Raw genomic sequence first — 9,788 nt, forward strand, 5'->3', positions numbered from 1 at the left:
GACAACAATTGTATCACCATGAAAATAAACCATGTTTACTTTAGTGTTTGTAATATTTATATTAGGGTTTACCAATTTTGGGTTTATAATATTAGTCCATTGGGTTTAAGAAAATTCCCTTTGATTCATAATCCCTTAGGGTTTTAGTATTATTACCATGGGTTCATTATATCAATCCCTTGGGTTTATTATTAACTTGGGTTTATAATATCAATCATGCTCAACCATTGTCAACCATGGTCAACCATGGTCAATATTGGTCAGATCTTGCATTATGACAAAAATTGTCTCCATATAAAAATCATGGACAATCATGGCCAACCATGGTCAACCATGGTTGATCATGGTTAACCATGTTTTATAGAATCAAATATGGTCAATCATGGTCAAACATGTTCGAACGTCACAGTGTGACAAAGATTGTCTCGATATGAAAATCAATCATGATGAACCATGGTCCAACGTTGCATTGTGACAAAAATTGTCTTGATATGAAAATCAACCATGGTCCAACATGACATTGTGATAAGGATTGTCTCAATATGAAAATCAACCATGGTCAATCATGTTTATTTTAATGTTTATAATATTTATCTTAGGGTTTATATACATTGGTTTTATAATATTAGTCCCTTCAGTTTAATATTATTCTCTCGGGTTCATAATCCCTTGGGGTTTTAGTATTAATCCCTTGGGTTTATTATTCCCTTGAGTTTATAATATCAATCCATTGGGTTTATAATATTAATCATGGTCAACCATGGTCAATCATAGCCGACCATGTTCAACCATGGTCAAACCATATGGATATGGAAATCAACCATGGTCAACCATGGTTCAATGTTGCGTTTTGACAAATATTTTCTCGATATGAAAATAAATCATGGTCAACCATGGTCCAATGTTGCATTGTGAAAAGGATTGTCTCTATATGGAAATCAATCATGGTCAACCATGTTTATTTTAGTGTTTATAATATTCATGTTAGGGTTTATACCTTGGGTTTATAATTTTTATCTCATAGGTTTTTTATTCCCTTGGGTTTATAATATCAATAACTTGGGTTTATTATTATTACATATTCCTAGGGTTTAATATTATTTAACAATGGGCAACCATAATCAGCCATGTTCAACCATGGTCCAAAGTCGCATTGTGACAAGGATTGTCTCGATATGAAAATCAATCGTGCTCAACCATGTTTATTTTATTATTTTTAATAATTATCTTTGGGCTTTTATACCTTGGGTTTATAATATCAATCCATTGGGCTAATTATTCCCTTAGGTTTATAATATCAATCATGGTCAATCATGGGGTTTTAGTATTAATCCCCTTGGGTTTATTTTTCCCTTGGGTTCATAATATAAATCCCTTGGGTTTATTATTAACTTGGGTTTATAATATCAATCATGGTCAACCATGGTCGACCATAACCAACCATGGTCAATCATGGTCGGATGTCGCATTGTGACAGAAATCACCTCCATATAAAAATCATGGACAATCATGGTCAACCATAGCCAATCGTTGTCAACCATGGTCAAATGTCGCATTGTGTCGAAGATTATCTCGATATGAAAATCAATTATGATCAACCATGGTCCAATGTCGCATTGTGACAAAGATTGTCTCGATATGAAAATCAACCATGTTCCAACTTGGCATTGTGATACAGATTGTCTCAATATGAAAATGAGCCATGTCCAACCATGTTTATTTTAGTGTTTATATTATTTATCTTAGGGTTAATATACATTAGGTTTATAATACTAGTCACTTGGGTTTAATATTATTCCCTTAGGTTCATAATCCCTTGGGGTTTTAGTATTAATCCCTTGGGTTTATTATTCCCTTGGGTTTAAAATATTAATCCCTTGGATTTATAATATTAATAATGGTCAAGCATGGTCAATCATAGATAACCATGTTCAACCATGGTCAAACCATATGGATATGGAAATCAACCATGGTCCAACGTCATGTTCTGACAAATATTGTCTCAATATGAAAATCAATCATGGTCAACCATGGTCCAACATTGCATTGTGATAAGGATTGTCTCTATATGGAAATCAACCATGGTCAACCATGTTTATTTTAGGGTTTATAATATTTATGTTAGGGTTTATATACGTTGGGTTTATATTTTTTATCCCTTGGGTTTATTATTCCCTTTCATTTATAATATCAGTGCCTTGGGGTTTTTGATCTAAGGGTTCATATTCCTAGAGTTTAATATTATTCCCTTAAGTTTATAGTTCTTGGGTTTTTAGTATTAATCCCAATGGTTTGTTATTCCTTTGGGTCAAACATGGTGAATCATAGCCAACCATGGTCAACCATGCTCAAATGTTGCTTTGTGACAAAGATTGTCTAAATATGAAAATCAACCATGGCCAACCATGGTCAATCATAGTCCAACATCACAATGTGACAAAAAATTAATTATTATTATCTAAAAATAAATTCATTATTATTATTTTTATTTAATTAATTAATATTATTATTGTTATTTAATAGTAATTAGTTAAAAAATATTATTATTGTTTAACAATAATTATTTAATTAACTATTAATAATTAATTATTATTATAACTTATAAACTGAAATAAAATAAAATAAAAATATTTGTATTTTTTTTGTAAAAACAATATTAAAAATTAATTCTCTTTTAATAAAATAAATAATTATTTATTTACATTTTATAAAAAATGAATAATAAATTATTATTTTTATTTTGTGTCATATATATATATATAAAAATGAAGCCTTATAGGTATATCAATCACATTTACTAAAGTATTATTGTTATTATTAAATAATTATTGTTATTAAGTTTTTTATTGTTTATTATTATTAATAATAAATATTTAAATTACATTATATAATTTAAAATTAAATAATATTAAATATATTACACAATAACTTAATATTATTTTAATATATAATATAATAATCATAAATATATAAATATATAAGAATATTGTTGTTATTATTTATATAGTTATTAATAATTATAAATAGGTGGTCTTTAAAAAAATACACATAGTAATTATTAATGTGGTTGATATATAAGCCTATCAGCTTATATCAGTCACATTGGTAAATGTGATTGTATATATGCTTCATATATACCTATCCGTTTATATCAATCACATTGATAAATATAATAGTATACATGCTTCATATATACATATCCTCGCATATCAACCACATTTACACATTAGTAAATATAGTTGTTCTAATATGTAATGATTTTAAACAGTAAAAGACTTAGCTCCAACATGTCACAGGACTAGTGCACCTCAGATCTCAACGCTCTAAACATAAATCAAAGCAACTATTGCGCTTGTGCTCAACAAATGTCAACGCAGACCCCCTCATTATGGATACGGAATAACACCTCCACCTCCGCTCTATGGTTGTACACACTCTCGTGCTCAGTCTGTACCAGTTCCCAGACTAACCTCTTTGAGTTGTGGCACCGAACAGTCCCACGGTTGCTCGATGCTCCAACCTCTGCGTGGTTGTGGTCGTAACACCACACTTTATCTTGTCCAATTATCTAATTATGAGCAGGTAGATATCCACTCAACCAACAAATTCGTTCTACCAACAAATTCCAATTATCAGATTCCCCTATCAATAAAATTCGTCTTTCGTCATTGTTTCACACAGCTCCAAATCACACAAGTCAACAACTCAGCTACACAAAAGGAAACTGCATTAAAATCAGCTTTACACAGCCAAACGTTTTACACAGGCAGCAGTGATTCGATCTACATCATTATCCAAATCGGCCACGTCATAGTCAACCTCAATCAACCTCTCCATCCACAAATCAACCCTTCTCTCAACCTCTGAGCAAAAGTCGGCTTTCACATGACCTCTGAGCAACAATTTGTTAACATTAATGGAGAAAGTTAGCTTTTCTATGTTTAAGTGTTTGTTGCTTTAGAATAGGATTGAGATCCTATTTGATAGGGAGTGGTTCAAACCACCCGATATTGTGAAAGCCTATATATTTGAGGCTCATCTGACTCAATGAAATATAGGGCATGTATGAGTGTTTGTACACTCTCCAGGTATCTCACCTGGAGAGCCAAGTTAATATATAGTTTATATATTCTGTCTCTTCTGTTTTTATCATGGTATCAGAGCTTCAGGGTTGTCGATCCTGTAAGCTGAGTGAAGGGTGCGACTGAGGCGAAATCGTCGCTTGGATTGGAGGGCTAATCGCGTCGATCCCACTGTTACCCTTCCACACATTTTCATTTTATCGATAGTCGCATATATGTGGTGTATAGTCGCGAAGACCTTCGCGAGTTCGCGGTGGTAAATCGCGCCAACTGTTTTAAGCTGCGTGTTTGAGGACGTCTTGCTAGACTATCAATTGATGAGGAGGCTGTTGCAAAGCATTCGAGGGAAAGAAAATCCGGTTCTTCTATATACTGGGAAGTGAATTCTGCCAATTCTGTCATAGAATCCACTGTGGTTTCAGGATTTTGGTAGAGGAAGCGAACATTTGCAGAAGCTGCTCACACCATAGCTCACCGCGTGGAGGATCTTTTCCGTTGTCGGCAATAGAGCCTCTGCGAGAAAGAGCCGAAGGCCGTTGGCGTGGATACATTTGAGGCTGCTGAGGTGATCAGAGGCCGTGGAGAAAACCACAGGAGGTTGGATTGCCACGGAGGCGGGAGATCAGCTAATGTTGGAGGCTGCATGAGCGTCGACACACGGAGGAGCTCGTGCAGTGCATCAAAATTCCAGTGGTGATTGTGGAGGCTGCGCAGAGTGGAAAAAAGGCTGCAAATTGCAGCGGTGGCGTGAGCAGCCACAAGCAACCTGAAGGTTGTATATTATTTATTTCTTCGTTCTACGTTCTGGAAAGATCTGTTGCTGTCTACGTGGATTGGAGTGGATCTGTTGCGGGTTGGTTGTCATAAACCCAACCGTCAAGGGTATTACACACAACATGGGAATATCCGAGGAGCTCAGTCAGACTGGTGCATCTACCATGGAGATCTATTGCCTGGATTGCTGTGTGGAATGTGAGCAGAAGAGTTGTGGACTGCTGAGTGCTGTCTAAGCGTGTGTTATCCTGCGTGTTGGTTGCGAGCCTATGTGTCGTGTGAATGCCAGAGGAGGAGTGTGTAGTGTGGTTGTTGCGTGCATCAGAGGACGAGTGCCATGTGAGGATATGTATCAGGATCTGCTTTTGAGAAAGCAGTTGTGGAGCTATTCACTGTCTGATCTACCTGTGCGTGGAGCCAGTGGAGAGAGCCAAGCGTGAGTGTGAAGTGTGGAGTGCTACCTTGAGAGTCGAATGGAGCAATCATGAAAGAGCCAAGTGTATTGTCTATTGTGTGCCATCGATTGAGAACTAAGAAGAAGATCGTGGTGTTGAGATCCATGTCGTGGCAGAGGCTTAATTGCCGTGGTGAGGCCTGAAGGCCCGTGGTGAAATAACACACAGATTATCAAATGGTAATTGATATGTGATCCTCCTAACGCTCATAGAAAGCCGATCAGCCTGATGTTTTGAGAAAAGTGAGGTGAGGTTGGTTTGTTTGATCGAAAGAGGAGTATGTTGGCGTCAGTATATATATAGGTGTGACAATCCAAAGAATCTCGGCAATGCAAAAAAGAGGGGAAGCCTCATTGTGCTTGATTTGTTCTCGCTCGGCAAATGGAGTTGTTTGACATTATCATTTTCTGCAATGGAAGAGTGAAGGGCCCGACTCTTGTGAGTTGAATAAGGTGCGTCTTCCACCAGATCGATGTTACTGTGAACAGAGGGCATGGTTGCTATGAATGTGTGAAAATAAATAGTTGGAGCTGCAGTGGACTAGTAATCTGGTGAAGCCCGTGGAGGTGTTTGACTGGCTTGGGCGTGGTTTGAATCCATAACAGTGTGATTGATGTTATTATCTGAGTGATTGAAGAGCTGGAGCTTCCTATCATTGTAGTTGTCATTCATCGTGCAACGTAATTGCAGTTGGGGTTGATCTTGGCACCCATCATGGGATTGAGCTGAGTTGAACAACCAATATGCTAAGTTCGGAGCATGTGGAAGCCTAGACTGTGCAAATTGTGGAGTGAAAAAATAATGCCTGGGTTGTTTGACCTTCTGTCGTTGAGGCGCATGAGTCATTGAAAAAACAACTTTTTGTGTATTTTTAAATTACCCATGTGAACATCGTCTTGTTCTTCATCCTGCTCCGACTCCTTGTGGGTTCGATCTCTTGACCGATATAGCTACTGCAAGCAAGGGATCAGAGGCCTGTGAGCCATCTATCAAGTGAGGGCTGACCACATGAAATTGTTGTAGAGGCGTCTTCATCTTGTTCACGAGGCTTCCCTGCAATTTTTCTAGCACTGAAGACCGGTGTGTTTGTGCCAAGTTGCAGAGAGTTGCAGCCAAAGAGATCGAATTTCCGACATTGTGGAGCGTTATTTATTTATTTATTTGGAACCTAGTCATGATCAAAGTGGATCTAGGTCTTGAAGCGAGTGGGTTTCCCTTCCTCTAGGTGTTGTAGCCACTAAATTCGATATTGGGCAATGAACTATTCCCGACCAAAGTGTTCTTGCGTGCTTGATGCAAGGGAGAAAATAGAAGGAGAAAATGGGTCTTCAAAGTAAACTGAAAGAGTCTCGTAGAAAACTAAGGAGAAAGCATCAAAGGAGAAATGCAAAATATTGTTTTGTTGAATTTAGTGATGTGTTTCAGGTTGACGGTGATGGACCAGTAGCTGATCAAGATGTAGATTTGGAATTTGGTGAGATTATTAAATGGTTAATGCCAGATTTACTGTCTTTTTCAGGTATGAATTATGAAATATGGGCAAATGAAATAAAAACAGTACTATGGAAGGTAAATTTACTGGATTATGTTGAAGATGTTATTAATGATAGTGGAGATGCATCAACATTAAGTCTTATAACATCTGCATTAGATGACAACATCATACTCAACATAATATATGAATATGGAGAGGTTCTTAGTACAAAATTCTTATGGGATGTTTTAGAAATGAAATATTGTTTGAATGAGGGCAATGATGCTAAAGATATTGCTCTTGAAAATGATCCCATATTTGATTGTGAAATTGAAGATGCAATGATGGGTGATGAATGTGTGTCTGTAACTGAAACTTGTGATGATGAAAACACATCCATTATTGTAGAACCTGAAAGTTTTCCAGATGCAAAAATCAAGTTTGATGAGACTTATATACCTCATGATGAGTGGATCAATTTGATGATTGAAAAACATCTTATTGATGAATTACTGTTTGGTGAGAAGGAAGGTCTATCTTCACATACAGATCAAATGCAGAACATGCCTGCAGCAATAGAACTGAGTGAAGAGGCTGAAGGCATAACTATGACAGCAAAAAGGGATGGAGTAGGGAGAGATGGAGAAATGAAAGCTCTCTTGAAGGAGCAGGAAGATAAAAGCAAATGTGGTCCTCTTTATAAATCTAACATTGTTTTTTGTGTATATATTGGGAGACAAGAAGAAGCAATTGAAGAACCCCAAGAACCTACAACATCAAATGCAAAAATTGTTAGTAGATACTCGAAGAGGAGGATAAGAGTTCATGTGTTTCTCTGGAGAGGGAGAAAACATAAAAAGGAGGTGAAGCTCCATCATTTTCTTATGGAAAAGAAAGTGAAGATGAAGCTTCATCTACAAATGAACAAGTATGGGCTCTACTACAAGAAGACAAAAATGAAAGCTCTGTCTTTTACCATTGTAAGCCTATCTGAGACTAAGACCAGCAGGCATCATATGTCATTTGAGTTTTTTTAGTGAACCCTTTCTCCATTAAGGGGGAGTGTTAGCATTAATGGAGAAAGTTAGCTTTTCTATGTTTAAGTGTTTGTTGCTTTAGAATAGGATTGAGATCCTATTTGATAGGGAGTGGTTCAAACCACCCGATATTGTGAAAGCCTATATATTTGAGGCTCATCTGACTCAATGGAATATAGGGCGTGTATGAGTGTTTGTACACTCTCCAAGTATCTCACCTGGAGAGCCAAGTTTATATATAGTTTATATATTTTGTCTCTTTTGTTTTTATCACAATTCAACTCGACCTCTCACAGCCTTCAGCAATTCATCCTTCTCACGGCCTCCTTCTGCGTCAGGCTTGCCCTGCCTTTAACTATGCTTCAATGTTGCCTTCAACGCTCCATCACAGTCAATGTTCAACACTGCGCTGCACAGTCTCCTCCATGCCAACACTCCGACTCTTTTATCTTCTTGCTATTGAATGTAAGAGAACGCTTGAACAATTAAGAAATGTTACACCCAAGACCAATGGATCTTCTGAAAATATTCACTTTTCTGCCATTTGTTGAGACAAATGTGTTATTCTCATCTGAATTGCTACTTGGAAGAGATGACTCAACGAATGAGGAAGGGTTTGTGGAGGTCTTTCATTGTCCATCGAATTTTTGCACAGCCTAGCAACTGGTCTGGTTCTACTGCATTCAATTCCATGGTGAACAAATCCAAGAACAATCTGGTTCGAATACGTGGCAACTTAACTTACCCAAATATTGGTTTTGCATCCATTCATGTCAAAGTTTTATTAGATGTTGCAGGTTATAAGTTGTGCATTTTAAGTTTATTTTATCATTTGTAATTGAAGTGACATTAGTCTAGCTAACTTACTAATCTAACTATGGTAACGAATTAGTTTTCCTTGGAATTGACCATTTCAACAATAGAGTATTTATTTGAATGATAAGGAAAACTTTTTTTAATAAAGATGATATTAGAGGATAGATGTTGAAGTAGCATCAAAGATTGAAGGATGATAGACAATAAAGTGAAAGTTTGTGTGAATTTATGGAATAGACTCCCGAACATGTTGTAGTATGAGTCACACATCTTAATTGTAAGTAAGTCTATGATGTTCTGTAGTGGTCTTAGAAAAGTTTGTAATATTATGTAGTTGAAGTTGTGTTGTTAGCCTTATAAGGTATGTGTACCCCCATAAAGTTCATGGTAATCTTAAAACCACTTTGGAAGTGTAGGTTTGTGCACGTGTGAGAGTGAGGTGGACAAGGGTTCTTGTAGGCATGGTTTAGGGTCAGCCAACAAAACCCTGCGCATGGTTTAGGGTCAACCACTAGCACCTAGAGCATGGTTATGGGTAATCCGAGAAAAGCCATGACGATGGCGATAATGGAGGGGGATTTACACGTACAGGTACACGTAAGTAGGTAATGGTGGACTGAACAATGTACATGAAGGACATCCTAGTAGACTTGCGCTTGCAGCGGTTGGTACTCATGCATTCTGATAGATGGTTGATCCTTTATATGGACGTCAACATATTCTTTTTTTGATCATGTTTGTAAGCACCAAGACCACAATTAAACTTTGTTGGTTGAGATCGAGACAAGTAGTCATTAAGGGGGCAACTTGGAAAATATAATTCCTACTTGTATTAGGTGTGATTCTTTCTATGTAAAGGAGTTTGTTCCTATTCTCTGGGAGTTGTTTAGAACTATTTGTTTCCTAGATTGATGTGTCGTTGAGATACCCTCTCAACCAACTGATTGTGTGTCCAAGACAATTTACGTATCTTAAGACAACACTTCATGTATATATGTAATATTATTTGATCAAGGTAATTCAATGTACATTATCAAAATTTATCTTAAACATTGTGAAAGTTTTATGCGAGTTAGCATGGTGTTTTTTTAGTCAAATCCATATTTAAAATCATAAAAAATAAATTATTTGATTAAAAAAAAAACAATTT

This window comes from Pinus tabuliformis, chromosome 6, assembly GCF_031772625.1.
Source record: "Pinus tabuliformis cultivar Carrire ecotype Pingquan chromosome 6, CPIR1, whole genome shotgun sequence".
Classification (NCBI taxonomy): domain Eukaryota; kingdom Viridiplantae; phylum Streptophyta; class Pinopsida; order Pinales; family Pinaceae; genus Pinus; species Pinus tabuliformis.